The sequence below is a fragment of the Rhea pennata genome, chromosome 7 (genome assembly GCF_028389875.1).
Source record: "Rhea pennata isolate bPtePen1 chromosome 7, bPtePen1.pri, whole genome shotgun sequence".
In the NCBI taxonomy this organism is placed as follows: Eukaryota; Metazoa; Chordata; class Aves; order Rheiformes; family Rheidae; genus Rhea; species Rhea pennata.
Genome location: NC_084669.1, coordinates 18,320,051 through 18,341,367, shown reverse-complemented (window position 1 = coordinate 18,341,367; position 21,317 = coordinate 18,320,051). Strand labels below are relative to the sequence as shown.

At 40.7% G+C, this 21,317-nt stretch overlaps 1 protein-coding gene across 3 annotated transcripts in view; it reads right to left on the bottom strand.

Moving 5' to 3' along the window:
* LGI1 (leucine rich glioma inactivated 1) overlaps positions 1–21,285 on the bottom strand; it is a 34,345-nt gene extending 13,060 nt beyond the window's left edge. The window contains exons 1-2 of one of the 3 annotated variants that reach the window (XM_062579863.1): positions 21,026–21,042; positions 1,537–1,689 (exon numbers count right to left, since the gene is read on the bottom strand). The gene's annotated coding sequence lies outside the window, so the exon portion shown is untranslated. Of the gene's footprint in view, positions 1–1,536; positions 1,690–21,025; positions 21,091–21,268 lie in introns of those variants that run through there. The other 2 variants (XM_062579864.1, XM_062579866.1) reach the window with 2 other exon arrangements.
* Positions 21,286–21,317: the final 32 nt, after the last annotated feature.

Sequence of the window (21,317 nt, the reverse complement as noted above, 5' to 3'; positions counted from 1 at the left end):
GAAATCAGTCATCTTTTACTGGATCCCTACAACCTCCTGAACCTCTGAGAATTGTGCTTTCCATACTGCAAGCAGCAGCAGAACTAAAGCCAGTATCTCCTGGAAAATGAATCGGGGGAAACCATCAAAAGCATTGCTGCAAAAGCTGTTAGATTAATTTTTATCCTTAGCCCTTATTGCACATATTTGTACCACTGAAAAATAAGCTGCCACACACGGAAAATATTACAATGTATGAGAGAATGCCTACAACTGTCATTCCTAAACAAAATATTTTGTCATGCAAAATAGCCTTCAAACTGCAATTTTAAGGAAAAAAACCCACTTATTTGGTGCATGTTTTCTGAGCTTGTTAAATAAAGTGGATCAAGCACTGTTCAGAACGGATGATACTAATTAAAAAATTCAAGTTCAAAAATTTATTTGCTTGGAGACTGGTTAGATCATTTTACATGAAAGAAAATGTTATTTAAACACTAGCTATATTACAGCTACAGTTAAGAATGGACCTTATTTGAAAAATGACAGGACAGGGACAAATCTTGATGGCAATAATGAGTCCTTACAACACTGCTGGAGGCTGCAACTGGGAGTAGCACTGGGTGCAAATGCTCTAAGTCGCAGTCCTCACCCTGAAGTCTTTACAGTAAACTGTATCAAATATTTTATAGGCACTTATAAAAGATAAGCAGCACCAAAGTGTTACAACATAAAGAATGGTAAGACAAAACTAATGAATGCCACCTAGCTGGAAATCCGTACAGGATATATATACATATATTTGATATAAGGTTCCCATTAGAAGAGTTTTGCAAACTTTAATAGGTCTTAACGCCTCCTCAGTGAGAGCGACAGCATTATACAAGCATCAACCTGATGGTACAGAAAGTTTAACGCTGTTTGTGTCTTTCTTCCTCAAAAGCGGTCCCAACAAAGCCCTAGCACATACCCAGACATGTGTGCCCAGCAGGAATTTCAGATACTACATGTGGAAGATGACGAAGAGGGACAGCAGCCTGCAAAACTGCAAGAAATTTGGTGTATGGATGCTGGGGAGGCCCCCACTGACAGTGCATCCTCGCGCGGCCTGCGGCTGAACTCCGTCTCGCCGGGGCGGAGAGGCGGCTCGGCACCCACCGAGCTCACGCCAAGCGGTGGGAACCGCGTCGTCCGAGGCGCTCGCGGTGCCTGGGAAGGTGCCCAAAGCTTTCGGAGGCTCTGCTGGGAGACGAGCCCAGCGCTCGGCATCAGCCCTGCGCCCTCCACGCACCCGGCCGGGGGCGAAAAGGCAGCTCTCGCCTCCGCAGAGCTCTCTCGCTCTCTCCAGGCTTTCGTTTTTTTAGAAAAAGCTCTTTATTAACTCGAGCGCGGGGCCCACGTTTTTGCTCCTGAGAAAATCTTCCGTGTCAGCTGCCTCTCCTGAAGCAGGGCTGACTTCGGCCAGGAGCGACGCGGAGCCGCTGTAACGCGGAGCCCCTCCACCCGCTAGAAGCAAACGGCACAGGATTACGGTAACCGAAGCACTGAAATCATTACCAGGCAAACGGTGCTGCCTTCCCATGGGCACGAAGGTTGCTCCTTGCTCTGGGAACGAGGTAAGGGCGGTACTGAGACGGCGGCGGGCCCGGCGGCGCTCGCCCTTCCCGCCTCGGGAGCTGGCCCCTCCGGGACGTCGCGCGGCGCAGACCTCTGCTGAGGTGAGGACAGCAAATTCGCTAAGGTTTTCGCTGCGAGAGAAAAGGCCTGCTGCTGCTTGTTTGTTTTCTTCTGGCAAAGCTACCCATTGCCATGGCAATACTTTGCCATTGATGGTGAAACCCCGTGTCTCAGTTTTTAAGCTCATTCACTGAAATCCACCATCAATTACCTAGGCATTTCTTTTTAGTTTATACTCCAGCAACACTGTGTACCTCCTGGAAACTTTGCGCCCTAGCAGTTTTTCAGTAACAAAAGCACATTCTGCAGCAGAACAGTAACCTGATTCTAATTTTATCCATGCAGAAAACTGCCTGAAAGTTAGTTTTCTATTCCAAACTACAATCCAAAACAACTATTTTTTCCCCCAAATTGCAGGTATTATGAATATTTACAACAGTTCTTGAAGACAGAGGCATAAATTACATTCTCCAGGCTCCTTTTATGCCCAGCTCAATACCTTAGTTCTTGCCATGACATAGATTAAAATCAAATTGGTTGATGGGTTTTCAGCGGCATCCGCGCTCGCGAGCCATTGCAGCGTTTGGCTTCCCCTTTTCCTGTGCCATCGCCGCTTGTTTTCTGGCTCAACAGAACAGGCAATTGCCTGCTGTGCCCACATCGGAGGGCCTGCTTCCAGGGCCTTGCTGGCTCGTTTTCTTTTTTGCTCGTGTTTCAGGTCCTGATAAGGCACAACATGAGTCAAAATTCAATTCCCTGTTTTCGGCGAGGCTTGAAGGATAGATGGAGGCGCTGTGGTTTGCTGTATTAGACAGACTTCTCGTTATTTGACGATTCAATTGAAATATCTTCACCTTGCAGTGCAATGGAGGTGCTTGCTGGCAGACGTGTCTCAGTATGGGCAGTGATAAGCTTGTACTGTGCTTCTGGCTCCCGGTATTAGCTCTAATTTGGCTTTGGCAAGGTATTAGTTAGCTAAAGCCAGCAGATCCTTTTTGGTAGAATTAGATATAGCGATACAGACATTACATGCATTTATTTTCAAGCAAATCATCCTTAAAACTAACTCAGTTTTCTCAGCTGTGACTGCTAATTCTGAATTACACTGTGTTCATTTCGTGTTGTGCTCTACTACCACTACTGCTCGGTGGCTACTGTAGCCTGGCAACACGGAGGACTGCAGTAATCTCTGTTCTCTACAACCTCTCAAGGCTTAACTACTAACTCCTACCAGTAGGTTTTCTTTTAGCATTTGCTCTACACTTTCCTTTACTTACCAGCTTGGCAGAGATGTCTACCAGTTACTTGTTTTCTTTTTCTCTTTTATTTTAGCTGCTTTCTTTTAGCTAAATCAGGTCTGAGAGGAAGCCCTCAAAAACAAAAAAACATGGAACGAGGCCAGTCTACTCCTTGGAGACATGACCCTGCTTGTCACAGTTTTTTTTCTTTTTAAAGCTCTTCTGGTGTGGGGAATCTTTGTAATTTTTACCCTCTTCTTTAATAGCTGAGAATTATTCAGCATTGCACTAAGCACAGCAGATTTTATTATTTCTTATACTTTCTTAATCAGCTATGATATTTACCCTTTTTAATTTTGACTAGAGACAAGCAAGCAATTCTTAGTAAATAATTATTTCCCACCTATTCTCTCTTTATGGCAGGAATCAAACAGCTGATTTCATCAAAGGTATCCAAATTGTTTGCTGAAAACTTCTGAAAATAATAAAACACCTAATAACAAGTTTGATGCAGGTATATGACATCCAAAGCTGCTTTAGCTAGTTGTCATAAGTAGTACTATTCACCACCTAGTACTACTCCTGTTTTCAGACCAGACTTAGCACAACTTTTGCAGCTTGGTTTCTAGTGCAAACAAATGCATTTACTATTATTATTTACTAAAAATATATTTTTAGCAAATATTCCTGAATATATGGTTAAAATATGAATACTTCTATGAGTAAACCTGTTTGCTAAATTCTTTGAGGAAAGTAAACACAAAAGGTCAGTACATAGATCCAAAAATTATTTTAAAATATATTTAATACATTTTTGAGGGATAAATTCTACTCCACTAACTATTCACATTAGTCCAATATGTTTTCATTACCAACATATGGCAAAGTTTTAATAAGCTTCCTGTGGTTTCATGCTGACTACATTTCCCTTTGCATATATGTATGCTACTACAGTTGTCATTTATTTCATCCTGCTCTTGTAAAACTCTGTTGTCTTTTCTGTGTTCAGTATGAGGTGCCGGCACATATGTGGCCTAATCCAAAATCGACTGAAGCTGATGGCTGGACTTCAGTAAAATTTACCATGCTTTGTGTTAGGCCTGTATTTTACCACACAGAGGTACAACAGTCAAAATCACACCCCAAAAATTCAGGAGTCTTCTAACAAACAGAATATTTTCACTGATACATTTGGATACTGTATTTGGAGCACAAGGATTTAGAGATCACAGACTCCTACAAATGTTTCATGACTCTTTTTACTCTGAGTGCCACCCTTTTCACAAATTCTGCAGCAAATGACAAATTTAAAGCAGCTGAGACTAATACTGCGCTTTCAGTAAACAAAACTAAGTCTTGAATTCTAAATAGTTGTGAAAAGACTATGCTTCCTGGTGGATCTGGCACCATGATCCTTTGCCAGGAAGAGGCCTTCTGCAGGTTAAATATAATAAAACTTGAAATGCCTTTACAACAGCTCATAGAACAGAACAGCTTGAGAATTATTAGAGAGATGCCTAGAACTTTTTATTTGGACAGGTCTTCTAACCTACTTTGTCATGTCCCATCCACAAGAGCGATTACAGATATCCTTCTTTATTATGCCATGAGAGTTTCATTAAATGTAGAACAATGAGGCCAATCTCTGTGTCAAAAGGCTGAGAAAACTGCTACTGTAATTGCTGCCAACTTTAAAGGAAAGAAAACCTCTGAGGGTGGCCTCCTCTCCCTTGCATAAAGTAGCCAGTTCACAGTTCACCATGGAGTTACATCAACATACAACTAATGCACCTCTAAAGAGAATCAGCTCTTAACAAAATTATATAATGATGCAGAATACGGGTAAGTGTACAGGTAGCTCCGTTTACTGGCTTAGGCATACAATAGTTTGACAGATGACAAAAAAAAAACACATCAGGAGAGAAGCACTGTAATCTGAATTATCATTCTTTAAGAAAAACAGATGTGCAATGTGTTTCATCCAAACAGAAGCTAGGCAAAATTCATCCATGCGTAGGTTTTGCTTTTTACAACTAAGGACATATTGACACTCTATTTTCAATTGCAGGTTTTTAAATAGTAGAGAATATTACAAACTACCTCAGATGAGACTCAAAAGCAATAGGATTTCTACTCCCTGTAGTTTCTGAAAGGCTTACAGCATCATTCAGGTTGGAAGGGACCAGGGAAGCAATCTAGGCCATCTAGAGGTAAATGACAGTGACAAAGGCTAAGAAGCTAGATATGAAGTATCTAAAATGTAGTCTTTTGATATTATATGATTTTTAAACCAAAAACACTTATTTTGAAGGATATAATCTATAATCTGTGTACAGCTGATACTGATAGTACTGCTAACGTTACATATATTTTTAAACATTCTGCTGGATGATTGTTCATGCTGGTCTGACCATCTTCCAGGCCAGGCCATAACATGCTATATGCTGCCATAGCAATAGCTTTATTTTATGTAAGTAAAGGAAAAGAACAGAGCTTACTATCAGACAGAAAAATCCAGTAACCATCCTTCAGGTCAGACATGATCATGACCTCAATTACTCCTGGATTAGCTCTTCAGTATGAGAAAGACCACACAAATCCTCTTGATCCTCTTATGTTTTCCACCTTCCACTTCCAGTTTCCGTACAGGCTGTCATTCTTGTGCCTCAGTATGGAACTGGATTCCAGTATAAATCCTAGAGCTGGGATTCCTCAGCTCTTCCCTAGCTCGCAGCTTCCATTTTCCAGCACACTGGGACCAGTTGTTTTCTCAGGTTTTTAAGAGGCTCATAAGCTCAGTTACAAAAACTAACTGCCTTTCTCCAGACCCATACAATGATTCCTACTCCATTTCTGTTGTCTGTGCTTTGCCTCAAAAATGCTGACAATGGATATCTAGAGATAGGGGAAAAATGAAAACAGCAAACAACAAACACACAAGCTCAAAAGCAAAAAAAAAAAAAAAAAAAAAAAAAAAAAAGCACAATTCAAGGATATGTGAAGCTGTGTTACTTCATCGTAATGGGAAACGGTCTTGTGACTTTCAAAGAAAATGTTTTGCAAGTCTTTTCAGGAAAAGCAAATAAAAGTGACATGATGATAACTAGAATGCAGCCCTGTGTTACACTTTTGTTAATGTGAACATTCCTCCCTTGCTCCCTCTTCCATGGCCTCCTGGTTCTGCCTTCACTACACAGTTCAATATTGCTGTTTCTATCTCTAATGCTGATCTCTAAACTGGATCAATGAAATTGTAAAAGAACAAAACCTAAATAAAACTCCAAACAAATCAAAATCTTGACAAACTAAACCAGGAATTGATAGGGCTAGAATGTGCAGTTGGGGATGGGAAAGGACAAGGATTTTGGCTTTGCTGTCAAAGAAAATGTATAGGGAGACACATATTTGAGGGGCACTTTCCTGTGACACCTAATCAGCTCCAAGTACAAGCTATCACCAAAACGGGCAGTTCTATTTCCCACATCTTGCTTAACTCTAATCAAGTAGTTTCTTAGTGCTTCTGTGAGCTGGCTGTTTTCCTAAGGTGATGCAATACTAGTATTTTTGTAAGCAGGTTAGTTTTCTATTAGATCAGCAAGCTGAATTGGGTCACCTTGCAGTAACATGATCACCAGACCTGATGCACAAGGAAGAGGGATTTTGGACCATCCCTTCTGGCAACACCTTGAAAAAGATTCGGCGCCATGAGGAACTGCACCTTCAAAGCTCATCTCACAGCCACCTCATGCGGAAAGCATCAGCCAAGAGGCTGCAGGCTCTTGCTGCTTCCTCTGCATCGCTACTGCAGCTCACTTTCCTGTCCTGGGAATAAGCTCCGGGAGGTAAACTGGCAGAAAACTCCTTGAACCACAATGAGTGCAAAAAGTTTTCTGAAGGGTGAACTGGCTCCCAGTGGAGTCCAGTGGTGATGTTCAGCAGGGAGAGATGGAAACCCCAGCTGGGCCAAAGGGGAAGAAAGGGCCATACCCTTTGGAAAGCTGTTAGCTATGTGAGTGAGATAGCTCCAACCTGGTAAACCAGACTGAGTTGCTAGTTGCAACCTCAGGACAAAGGTGTACTCCCACCTCAGCTGTCCTACCATAAGAGGCACCTTTAAACCTAGGGTGAAATAGCTAGCTGGTAATCAGATACACAGTTTGATAACTGAAAAAAGGCCAGATCTGCTAGAAAGTTTGTTAAGCTCCTGGAAACCACATCCAATCTGGCATGACCCTGGACAATGTATTGGTTTTCCAATGAAACAAGAAGCACTATTAATTTACTCAGGCTGGGGTTCCACAGAGTCTTCTCTATATATTATTTTTCATCTACAACTGTTTCTAGTGTTAGGATGGAAACAAGTGATGGGGGACAGGAACTACTAGACTGGTGTTGACTGCTGAGAGGTGTCTGTGGAACTGTGCCTCATTTTTGCAAACATAAAACTCACTGTAAAATAGCATCATGCCGGGATAATGTTCACAAATATTTAAATTGTGACATTTCAGTCAAGACCAAGCAGGACAAAATATGAACTTCATAAAATGCCTTAGTATTTAGATAGTCTTGTTTAAGTTACCCTCTAGCTAGAGGACAGACCCTCAGGAGGCTTATACTAACAGACACTTGGTAATTTTGATTGTCAGTCTGCCAGCCCTTCTGCTAACTATTCATGAATTTAGCAGTTGTTTATAGGAGGTATCTTTCATGCCTCCAGCAAAAATACAGAGCAATTGAAAATTCAGTCCAGTAAGAACCTCATATCGCAAACAGTAAGTCCAAAATTCCCTAGCACGATCAAGTGCTTTCCACAGACCTAGAACACCTAGCACTGTCATTGTAGCTAACCGCCATTTAATTGGCAGCAAGAAAAGTCTATAATACATTTCTTCATGGAAAAAAAAATTGAGCTCCTCCAGTTTGCCAAGATGCTAATTAAAAACAGACGGCATGTTATAAAATCCTTTCCTTGACATGTGCTATTTTACATTGACCTTCTATATTTTTTTCACGTCATTGAGTCCCTGCAACATTATTTCAACCTTTATACATTTGTATTGAATTTTATCATTTTGCAGACAAACTAACTTAAATATTATTTATTTAAATGTAAATATGAAATGTATTTGTTACATGGCAGAGGTAATTGGCTTCTAAGGAGAGAATCTTTAGTCATTAAAAACAAAAGGTTTCTGACTAAGCCCTGAATAATTCACAATGAAAGAAATCTTAGCCCCACTGAAGTCACTCAAATAGTTCAAGTAAAAGCCTTGTTGGAGTGCCACTGGTATAATAAATTACATTCGGAGAAGGATATGGCTCATCAAACACATATTCCTGTTTCATGATTGCTAATCAAAATGCTGGGATTTGGACTAGGACTGATGGACTTTAAGGGATCATTGCTGACAGCTCCACAAGTGTATTTTATTGCATTTATTGTTCTTAACACTTTAAGAAATTTGGAGAAATGCCTTATTTCCTTAAAAATTAATCCCTTTTACCCTTAGCAAAGATTAGATCTGCCAGAAACCCCACCCCACCAGATGAGTGGACGTATTCTTACTGTACAAAGCCCAACACAAATTCTACATAAAACATGATACAGCACCGACACGAATTCCGCTGTCCCTCTTCCTTACAAAACCATCCCCTCTAGAGGAGAATTCAGAGAGCTGATGACGTCTATCACATCTCTCTCAGTTTATGTGCCAACACGCTATTACTCAGTACAGCTTTAGGAAAGGATTTGCTCCTTTGGCTGTTTGGCTCTCTCCCTCTGCAGTGGCGGACCAAAACCAACACAATATCCTATCTAAGAACTGGCAATAATATTTAATGCAATTTTCATTCTCTAGCAGCAGGGAGATGCATGTTTTAGTTATGATTGCTCAGAAGCTAGGGGATTTTCCTATCTTGAGTATGATAATAGTTAAGACTTTCAGATTTTGGACTTGCAATGCTTCTTATGTATCACTTTTCTAAAATAATAATTCAAATTCCATACAGACAACTTTTTTTTGCTATTAGGCATCCATAAGTTTCCACTGTTGCTGCCCTTGTGATTTAGGCAAAGACTCATTAAACTGGAGAGCCTAACTCCCAGTCTCAACATAATATATCAGTGAGAATAACCTCTTTTATGAAGCAATACAGCTCCCCAGTTAAACCAATGACACATACTCCTGATTAAACAAAGGCATACATGGCTTTTTCCTAAGCATTTTTTGAAGCAAATGGATGAATATATGAAAGAAAGAGAGAAGAATGAAAAAAACAGAATTCACAGAGAGAGCAGTAGAAACATCAGAGAGCGCCTGGATGGGCATTGGAAGTAAGGTCCTGAGAAAAGCCTCTAGAGGGAACTTCTTAGAGCTGCAAATGGTCTCCTGCTATTTGACTTGCTCTTCAGTCAGAGAAATGAACGCTATACATTCCTTGTAAATAAAAACTGAATCAAAGATACCTGATTACATGAACAATTTACCTTCCTAAACAAAACGATCTGAAAGACAGATAACCACTCAGATTATCTGCAATAGTAGAAGTAGCAATAATGCTCTATTACATGTTTCTGATACTTCTGCCTCCCCTTCTGGGAGGCAGACTTCCCTTTATACCTTTATAAATAAATATATATGTATATATATGTATTTTTTTAGAGAGAGAGCGAGAGAGTGAAAGAGAGAGAGAGAGAGAAAGAGGGAGAGAGAGGGAGAGAGATATATATAGTTTCCATTCATAGGCTAGCACCACAACCGCTTATTCATTCCTCTCATGCTTTACCTGCTGCATTTCAAGGCTGCCCTGATGCTAAAAATAGCTTCACATATCGCAGGAGGGTTGCTATAGATTCAGAATGCGTGATGTTAGGAAGACAGCTAAACCCCTGCTTGTGGAGGACAGAGATCCACGCGGATGCGGCCCCGGGGCAGCTGTAGTACTATGTGACACCTGGGCTGTGATGCCCTTTCTGAAGGATTCTCAGGCTCCAACACGGGGGTATTTATGTTGCTCTAAGACTGCACTGAACTGCAAACCTGAAACAAAAATTGTGGATGTGGCCACAAGTTTGAGCCTTTGTTTTTTAAACTTTAATGTTAGATCACTGTACCACAATACCTTCCCGTATTAGTAGCCCACTAGCTTATCTTTGGCTGTGAAAGCAGTTTAACATTTTGTTGTAAGGACATATTTTTCTGGAGACATTGATGTCTCAAAGCAGGAAAATATAAAAATCCTTCCAATGGTTGTTCTTACTGTAGAGCTGAAAGGATAACTCATTGAGTGTTCAATTACCAGCAATGTTCATTGACAGCAGTGAAACTACATCTAAAAATTGCATTACGATCAGTTGGTCTGGACTTCTGGCAGTGTGTCCTCTGACACTGCTGACAAAGCTAATGGCAATTTTGGAAGTTACCTGCCTGTCACAAAGTAATGGATAATGTGAATGAATATATGCTTACATATAACTTTCCAACTAATATACTGCCTAAAACAGCAAAATGTGCTAGAGATAAGTATCATTTGATTTTTAAGGTTATCAAATCTGTTTTCATAATCTGTCTGCCAAAAACGTTTTGGAATTACAGGAAAGATTTTATTTTGCCAACATTGACAATATGGAAATTTCGAGGACTGTCTTTAAAACATAGTTATCTCTGTCCTCTATGGTTAGAAGCATCTTAAAATATTTTCCAACTTTTAGAAATTACTTTCATAAATTAGAATATCACAGGTTGCATCCTTTCAGGATAATGAAGATTAGATTAATGGAGATAAGAGCATCTGAGTAAGACTTGCTTCCAAGTAAGGACAGTCTGAGCTTGAATTTCATGGGAAAATACGTTGGTTGAAGGGTAAATTGCAAAAATGAATGGATGGCAAAATATAGCTCATTAAAGTAACTGCTACCAGAAACATGGCAAAACAAAAAACTGAAATGAGTTTCATTCCACAGTATACATAAGCTCCCAAATATCAGGTTAATTTCTGTATACTGAATACCTTAAGCTTACTCAGTTACTTTCATCTTCTCCAAAATTAGCTGATTTTTAGAAAATTACAATGAAAAGTAGAGACTTAATAGAAAACTGTTTGTATGAAAAAGATGATGTAATGAGAAATTCATTACTGTGCATGCATGCTTCCGGAGTCCTGTATAAGGAACTGATTTAATGTTTTCTCTCTAGATACAAATTCTCCTGATTTTTAAAATTTATGGATTTATGGATGTATTATGCCTAAGTTAAATGAGGTAATCAGAAGAATATTTTCCTTTTGTGAACAGACTCCGATTATCAAAATGTGCTGAATACTGAGTCTGTTAAGGCTGGGGTTCAAAAAAGTGAAAACGGTGGCACGGATTGACTAAAACAAGATTGCATTAAATATATTAAAACTGATGGTAATACAACTTTAAATAACACACTGCAACTTTTAAGGACTGTATGTCTGAGGACAGCGTAATGTAGATTTGAGAGACAATTCCATTATACGCTAAAGGAAATGGTGTTTCACTTAAATCCCACTTAAAGTCTTGACCCTTATCTTTCATGTGGTTATCTTTTATTTCTATTCAAGAGAGGCAGTCATCTAGATATGTAACTTAACATTTTAATATACTGCTTGCAAATTGAATGTGGTTTCAGCAAGTAGCAGATTCTCCCCGAAGCCTGAATATTTCTTTTTTCCTACTATAGACACTTTCCTCAGCAATTTTGTGAGTCTGTAATTTTTACTCTTAAAGTTGTGGATCTTGTGCAACTCTCTGTTGCTGGCTATAAAGAATGCAATTTGATATTTTTAATTAAGTTAGACTAATTGTTCTCATTTAGGGTAGTTATCTTTCCCTTTCCACTTAGGTGCCATAGAATGAATAGTGTCCTAGAAATACTTTCTATTATCCTAGATAATATTCCAGTATTTTATGTCTGAGTGACTTTTGTCATTAAATAACCCCAAATTGTATTTAATTTGAAATATAACCCCTATTATTTCCAAAATCTGGCAATACTCCTACTAACATAAGATCAGTTCTAGCCTAATGGATAGTATTAAATGAGGGCCCACAGTATAAGTGTGTTTGTAAAAAAGTGAAAAAAGAAATGTTTACTGATTCACTCCACTCCACTGCACTGAGCAGCCTCTTTATATCCCTGTGTCCTTCAGTTTCCAGGGGACGGTCAGCTACTGATAACTTCAACATGATACTCCGAGCCTCTAAACACTGTTACTGTACTACTTTACCATTTAAATTTTTACTGTTTTTTTTTTACTGCTACTCTTAGAATTACTCTTGGAATAACTGACTGAAATCCTAAGTGGAATAATGACTGATTCTGTCATCATTATGCCTTATTATGCTCTTACACATGTATGATTCCAAAGACTTGACCATCCCATGGTATATTGCCCATGGTTTCTGCTATGAAATATTTTAATATTTTCTTAAGACAATCGGCAGAAAACATTGTGATGAACATGCCTGACCAGCTGCATAGTACAGGCTGCAGAACTGACCTTTTCGATTCCTGGATTAAGACCTCAACTTTTGCTTAAGCTAAGGCACAACACATCTCGGAAAACAGAGGTGTTATCTGGAACAAATGCACATACAGGAATGAGACCTTATTTCTCTATTACATTCTATCTTAGACTGCAGAATCTGAGGCACCGTATCTTTTCAAGGTTTTTTATAGCACTAGGTGCACTATCAGTGTACCAGCTTAAGAAACAAATGGCATACATATTGACTTGCTACTACTGAGAAGACACTGATCTGTCACTCATCTGTTTATATATCATAGAATCATAGAATCAGTAAGGTTGGAAGGGACCTCTGGAGATCATCTAGTCCAAACCCCCTGCTCAGTAGGGTCACCTAGGCATGGTAGACAGGGTTGCATCCAGGCAGGCCTTGAAGATCTCCTGAGAAGGAGACTCCACAACCTCTCTGGGCAGCCTGTGCCAGGGCTCCATCACTCTCACAGGGAAGAAATTCCCCCTCACGTTCAGGCGGAACTGCCTGTGCTTCAATTTCTGCCCGTTGCCTCTTGTCCTGTCACACGGGACAACTGAAAAGAGTTTGTCCCCGTCCCCTTGACACCCTTCCTTCAGGTACTTGTACACATTGATAAGATCCCCCCCTCAGGCTTCTCTTCCCCAGGCTAAACAGGCCCAGCTCTCGCAGCCATTCCTTGTAGGGCAGGTGCTCCAGCCCTCTGATCATCTTTGTAGCCCTATGTTGGACTCTCTCCAGTAGCTCCATGTGTCTCTTGTCCTGGGGAGCCCAGAACTGGACATAGCACTCAAGATGAGGCCTCAGCAGGGCTGAGCAGAGGGGCAGGATCACCTCCCTCGACCTGCTGGCAACACTCTTCACAAGGCACCCCAGGAGACCATTGGCCTTCTTGGCCACAAAGGCACATTGCTGGTCATGGTCAATCTGCCATCCACCAGCACTCCCAGGTCTTTCTCTGCAGAGCTGCTCTCCAGCAGGTCAGCCCCTAGCTTGTACTGGTGCCTAGGGTTATTTTTCCCTAGGTGTAGGACTCTGCACTTGCCCTTGTTGAACCTCATGAAGTTTCTCCCCGCCCAGCTCTCCAGCCTGTCCAGGTCTCTCTGTATGGCAGCACAGCCCTCTGATGTGTCAGCCACTCCTTCCAGCTTGGTATCATCAGCAAACTTGCTGAGGAGGCACTCCGTCCCCTCATCCAGGTCATTGATGAAAAAGTTGAACAGGATGGGACCCAGTACTGAGCCCTGGGAGATGCCACTAGCCACAGGCCTCCAACTAGACTCCACGCCACTGATGACAACCCTCTGAGCTCTGCCTTTCAGCCAGTTCTCAATCCACTTCACTGTCCACTCATCTAACCCACACTTCCAGAGCTTCTCTAGGAGGATGTTATGGGAGACAGTGTCAAAAGCCTTGCTGAAGTCAAGGTACACAACGTACAATGCTCTCCCCTCATTTACCCAGCCAGTCATTCCATCATAGAAGGCTATCAGGTTGGTTAAGCAGGATTTCCCCATGCTGGCTACTCCTGATCACCTTCTTCTCTTCCGTGTCTGGAGATAACATCCAGAATGAGCTGTTCCATCACCTTTCCAGGGATGGAGATGAGGCTGACTGGCCTGCAGTTGCCTGGGTCCTCCTTCTCACCCTTCTTGAAGACTGGAGTGACACTGGCTTTCTTCCAGTCCTCAGGCACCTCTCCAGTTCTCCAGGACCTTTCAAAGATGATGGAGAGCGGCCTTGCAACAACATCCGCCAGCTCCCTCAGTACCCGTGGGTGCATCCCATCCGGGCCCATAGATTTGTGGATGTCTAGCCTGCCCAGAAGGTCTCTAATCCTGTCCTCCTCAATCAAAGGAAAGTCTTCCCTTCTCTGGACTTTCTCCCTCATGTCCAGGCTTCAGGATTCCTGTGGGCTGCCCTTAGCAGTGAAGACTGAAGCAAAGAAGGAATTCAGTAATTCTGCCTTCGCTGTATCCCGTCACCAGGCCCCCGTCCCATTCAGTAGCAGGCCCACATTTTCCCTAGCCCTCCTCTTGCTGCTGATGTATTTGAAGAAGCCCTTCCTATTGTCCTTGACATCCTGTGCCAGACTCAATTCCAAGTCCATATATATATTAAAGTCTTTAGATTCCATACATTCAACAGTAAATGATTTCTACCTTCCCTCAATTTTCATTTTAAGTAAATTATTAATAAATAAATACATAGTAGACAATGCACAAAATTGCGTATGTATCAAGAGACAAGGGAATAGATATATTTTTCACTATGATTTAAACATGCAATGGGCTGTAACCTTGCTCACATACTCATTTTACTTTCACAAAAGAAGTCTAGCAGGATACAATACAATTTAAAGAGAATAAATACTACAGTTACAGTGCTTGAGTTTTTTATATATTCCACCTCACCTTATTTTCCTTGTCTCTGTGCTAATTATGTTCTTTCATTTTTCCCTATTATATAACAACTCTGATATCAAACTGGAAAAGTAGATTTACTCTTCTCTTGGATTTATGTATGCAAATACCATCAGCCATTTCCACCTAACAGATTTAGACATAAAACTAGGATTAAGCATTCTTTGCTTTCTTAGGAAAATGTTCATACCTTGTGGATTTTAAGCATAATGCACTTCTAAAATCTTCTCAAATGAAAACTGGAACACTCTGGAGGGGCTACTTTCTGTATTCCACTGATTTCAATGCAGACTGATAAAACAAAGAAAAACTATTTTGTGCACATTGATAATTATATTTTAATTAAATTCTTGACAGCTTAAAACCATGACACTTGTTTATGCATGCCTTCATGTGTGCGTAATCTTTTAGTGGATTTTGTTCCAAGCATAGCTGCCAGACTGCAAGCTCTAGAGACCAAAATCACTTGCCACACAACAAATATGGCACAGACCATGGGAATTAAAGGACAACAGACAATATTCTACATCTTTAAATCTTTAGAATCTGTTGAATCTTTAGAATCTACCTCTTTAAATCTTTAGAAGACTTACTAGCTAAAATTCTTTACTTTTTTGCTGAAAAATATTGTAGCAATAATAGGGTAGGTTACTTCCAATAATTATTTTTGATGAAAGTCTGCTTTATTATTTCCATAGCTGAATCAGTTAGTCCTTATAGGGGTATACTGGCACTATTTATGGTATAAATATTAACAAGGACTGGCAGCCTAGTTTATTTTAACAATTTTTCTTGGTTCTGGAAAGTTCCCAAAACTTTTAGGATCCAGGTTATTGCTAGGAATGTTCCTTAAGTGCCACTGAATGAATGAATGAATGAGACAATCTGGTTTTCAAGATATTATGTTTAAAATTCTTACACAACTCTATATTCATAGTCAAGAAATCTCAAATAAATATTCGAAATTAAGACAGTCATAATTCTTAACATTTATGTGATTCATTAGCATATTAACAGGATAAGTAACACTACCATCAAAAAATATGCTGAGCATGATTTCAACTATCATCCAAAAGAATGAAGATTAAGGTTGTTACTCTGCCAACAACAACAAAAAATATATTTTGTGAATTGTGCTTGAAGTTGAGGTGTCTTAGCTCCATCAAAGTAAGTGGAGCTAATAGATTAATTCAGTTTAGGCCATATTTTTTAGAATGTGGTCTAAACTGGGATTCTATCTACCAAATCGACCAGCTAAGAATGACAGTGCAGATTGCTCATATTTTGCTTCTTAAAGATTTTCAGAGCAACTGAAAGTTCAGCTCCATTTTTAAAAAAAGTCTTTTATTTTTTGTCCTAATAGCTTAACATGGAACTTGAAATGTGGACAATTCTCTTCTTGAGTTTCGCATTACTGGTCACAAAACTAGTTCCCAAACTGTGGTCTGTAAGACCAAAGTTAAGTGCTCTGTAGCTGGCCACTGGAACCATTGCCTTCAGACAAAAGTCTGAAAGTGCATTAGCCCATAAGTAACTGTGATGTTTTGCAGTGATTTTTTACTCTAAATGCACAGGAGCCTGGAATAATGAAAGTATATGGGTCTGATTCTACTTTACATAACCTAAAATACCATCATTTTGCAGCCCTGCCTTTAGTTACACAAAACTGGGGCCAGATTTTCACAGGAACCAAGTTTGCCAAATTGTTTATCATTTTTGAACGGGTAGTGTTCTAAAAATCTGTCCCTATTTGGTGTTTTTGACATTGGTCTCCAATGGTGTTACCCAGGAATAACTGAGAGGAAAATTGGAATTTAGGAAATTTAATACTCTTGTAATAGGATTAGATATCATGTTATTATCACTGGTCTATCCTACTGATAAATAGAAGGCAATATAAATTATTTTGGTCACTTATGCAAGGATGTGGGATTCTCAAAGACAGAGAAAAACTTACAAACTGATGCCATTTTTTCAAAGACACTTTCCTAACAATAATTAGAAATGGTAACTGCAATTCCAAAATAGCATAAAATAGTACAGATATTATTGAAATAATGGATACAGTAGGAGGTTGTCTATGATTTTTTTGGTAACATCCTACATAGGAAAATTACTTTAATTGAGTAAATTACTTTATCAGCCAAACAAATAAGACTGCATTTGCCTTTCATCACAGCAACATTGACATCTAGTGGCTAGTTAAACTCCAGGTTTGATATCCTTTCCATGGCAAAGCACGGAACGTCACATTTCCTGAATTTGAAAGACAAAATAAATACGCTTTTCAACAGCCTGTTCTCTTTGCATAGTCCCTAGACAATCACTGAATTACAGTAGTCTTCAATAACTAGCTTGTGTGGGTTTATTCATGGGAAGGGGTGAGCATGAGCCATCACTCCTGAGCACAGCCCCTGATTTCCCTGACTCTCAGGAAGTCTGAGGGCTTCTTGTTATAGATGTCATAGAACTGGTAAGGTTGGAAGGAGAGATCATCTAGTCCAACCCTCAAACAAGTGGCCCATATGGGGATTGACCCACAACCTTGGTATTATTAACAGCATGCTCTAACCAACTGAGCTAAACCTCAGGAACAATTCTGCATCACCCCTGAGGATTTACTTTGCTCAGGGCTTGCTGGCAGGTGCAATTCATCTCTAAAACTGTGCACAGGTACATCTAAAAGAAGAACTACTACACTTACTGAGCATCATTTTACCAGCTTATATGAACTTACATTTTTAATTCTATTTGCTTTTATACTAATTATTAGTGAACTTGAAGGGGGGGGATGACAAATCAGGAAAATGACAGACCACAGGAGACTGTTATTCCTATGAGGATTTGAAAATAGATTCGGCAACCTACGTAATAGACATGTTGGATACAGGAAGGTGCCAAAATCAATTTATGTTAGGAAGTCTAGTTTCTTCATTTTTCAACAAAATACTGGCTTAATGGAGAAAGAGGAAAGAATAGACATAATAAATCTCAATTTTAGTAAGACTTTTGATGGTTCCATATTACTTTCTCATAATCAAATTTGAATGTAGTCTTAGATGCACTCCACAAACAAGTGTGATAATGGCTATAGTTGGCATTGGCCACCTTGCTCTCATTCTCCATACTGGTAGTAACTATCTTTCCTGGCCTGCTGGTAGGATCTGCTTCATTAAAGATCAGTGGGAATAACAAAGATCTAATTTTTTAACTGGCTAACCAGTTAGTCAGAGGCTACTGAATTAAACAATTTTACCAGCAGATCTGAGGAGAAAATAATGTCCTCCAGGAAAGCTGAGGTAATCATCCTTTCCATCTAAATACTGATGAGAGCTAAACAGCTGTGTTTAGTGTATCTTAAAAAAATTTAAAGAGAAACCTAGAAGTCTGAAGGCAATCAAGAAAAATAAAAAGAGAGTTATCAAAAATATAACCTATACCAAAATATACCAAAAGGTTGAAGTACTTAGATTCCTTTAGCCTCAAAAAGAGAAAACTTTGGGCATATGTCTTTCAGTATTGAAAGATTTGGTATGAAAAGGATGATTGATTCTTGTCTTCTGCATCAGTTTAGGGCATTAAGACAATGTCTCAAGTAGCAACACAGATTTATCTTACATATTGGGGGAAAAAAACCTTTATTATCTAAAAGGGTAATAGATTAAGCTATTCATGCTGCAAAATCTCCTATATTGGAGGCTTCTAGGAACAACTCAGTAAGTCAGGTACAGTCTTTTAAACTCTGCAGCTCTATGATTTAATACCTTCTTTAGGTGCATATGCATTGATAAAAGTGCCCTTCATAAAAATAAGGAGCATAAATTGAATAGTTTGCTTAAGTAATATATACCATTTCTCCTAAATGGTAAGAAAGGTCAGAGGTCTGTCCTCAGCACCGTAACGCCCATCACAGATGTTAAAATCGTCTCTCCAGCTCAAACAACACGAGTCAGTAAGTATACATAAATCTCTTGACGTCAGCAGACTTGTCATTGATTTAATGAATTTGAATGACTAAGAAGTGGCAAATTCAATCAAATAAATATGGCAATTTTTGTCTAGTTCTTTGCTTATTGAGTCTAACTCAGTGGTCTGCATAATATGGTTCGCGATTACATGGAAGACTGGAAGAAAAGAGAGTAGTAAATCTAGAAGCTGACAAACTCTTAGGAGTATTTCAGAATCATGGGCTTTACCTTGTATTATTAAGAATATTCCTTCTTTCCAAAACTTTCTCTGAAATTGTTATACATAGTCATCAGAAAATGGGATGATTGAAGTTACATAAAGAATGTGTCAATGACTTGAAAACAAAAAGAAAACATTTACTTCTTGAAGGCTTTAAAATTATGCCTGACTCAGGCTTTCTGGATACACTGGCTCTCAAAGTTGGCCCATTTTTAGATTTAGGGCAGCAGTAAAGGGAAAACTACAATGACTGTTAGTGTCCTTTGTGGGCCATGAAGTTCAGGGCTACTGTCATCTAAGAGTATAGTTTCACATTACTGCTAAGCCGATCTAATGGAGCGCTGCTGCTGAATGAAGAGCCCTTGTTTCCCACCTTCCCTTCCCTCTCCTGCTGTCTTAGCCCTTCCTTCTTTTTTTTGGCACTAGCACTGGTACTCATCGGATTGAAGAAGCTAGAACAGCAGACAAATAAATTCTGCAGCTGATCAGCAATGGTCAGATGAGCATTCATGCCAAATCAGAAGGAGGAATGCCCTTTTCAGCTGCAGTGAACCCATAGACTGGCTCACCTGTAGTAAAAAATGGGACTCATAAAGTTTGGTTACACAGTCATTGCAATCCAACTGCATAGATCCCCGCTCCCCCAAAGGGGCGATGCCAACCTCACCTCCTTTTTTCCCCAGAGCCACGTGAGACCCAGATGAGATAACCGCCCTTCTTCATATCAGAGCATACTGATCATGGATTAAACTATGGACATCTTCCCACAGGATAAAGTTATAATCCATATACTAAGGGCTAAGCACAGGTCTAGTTTCAACTTCCAGTTTACTTAGGCGGCCATTTCTAATCCATTTAGATAGCTATAGCATACTGTAACCTTTTTACACAAAGTAGTCAAGCTTGGGATATTTTCAAGCAGTACGGGCAGACACCAGAAAAAGCATAACATAGTAAGATGAAGTTATCTAGCTGTTATTCTTAGAAAACACTTTTTATAAAATAACTCAAGCATCTAAAACAGTTGCTAAATTTGGACTCGCTGACGAATTTTCTTCTCTCCTGGAAAGCTTTTTTCCTAAATGTGTTCTGTAGCCACAGCACACTGATGAGAGATTCCAGAACTGTAAATCTTCTACCTTTTCCCACTTTTCTTCAAAGTGCATAATCAATGATATGTTGGCCCAGTTTCCAGAATCATGTCAGGATTCATTCACACTAAAACAGTCTGCTATTTCCGTAAGAGAGGAACAACAGAAAGATGCTTGCTATTACGGTTTCTTGGGTATACATTATTTATTTTGAGATATTTAAATTATTAATTAGGATAATTCCATTTTTTGCAACACAGAGCCTGTGCCCTTTAGAAGAAATGGGCCACTTGCAATGGGACTTCCAACAGAATACTGTACACGCTCAAGGAAGCGTGCTGGAACACAACTCCTTTCCTCGGAAAGGAATCCGGCGTCACCGTTACATCCCCTCAGAGCTGTAGTAACAGGGCGACGGACACACCTCATGCCGCAACCTCCCACCAGGGGAGGTCGAGAGAAAGAACACTTTTGTTCTTAAAAATAACATTCGGTAGCCAGGATAAGGAGGTAGGCTGTCTGCTAAGGTGTGTGACAGTCTCCCTACGTAACAGCAACTAGCTATACGACTTATATCTTTAATAACAAAGCAGTAGTACTCTAATTTTGAACATTTCCTGTACTACGTGTGTCTTCGGTTTAAAGCTCCACAAAACTTTAGAAACTCTGATGTGTTCCAGAAGAAAATACGTATGACGGATTAGGCATTTTTGCCCTCAGGAGTCAAAGCGGCGGCGGGGGCATGGCGCGCCCCAAAGCCCGAGGCGCAGCAGCATCGCCTCCGCGGCACCTGAGGCGCGACCGCGGGCGGCTGCCGCCTCGCCCGCCACCGCGGCGGGCAGCGGCTCCTGAAACTCCTTTCCCACCCCCGCCCCCTCTCCGCGGGGCTCCCCCGCAATCCCCCACCTGCGGCCGGTCCTTCCTTCTCCTGCGAGAGGCGGGATCGCGGGCGGCGGCACCGCTCAGGCACCTCCGCGCCGGTGCGACACGCGGCACCGCGCGCTAACGCGACCGCCGCCGCGCTCGGCCTGCGGCGGAGGGACGAGAGCGGCCGCGTCCCGCTCCGCGCCGCCACCGCCGCCGCCAGGGGCGAGCAGGCACCGTCTCCGGCCGCCGCCGCCCCCCGCGGGCCTCCCTGCTGCGTCCTACCTTCCCCGAGGCGGAGACCGGCCGCAAGCGGCGTCTCGCGCCGGGCCGG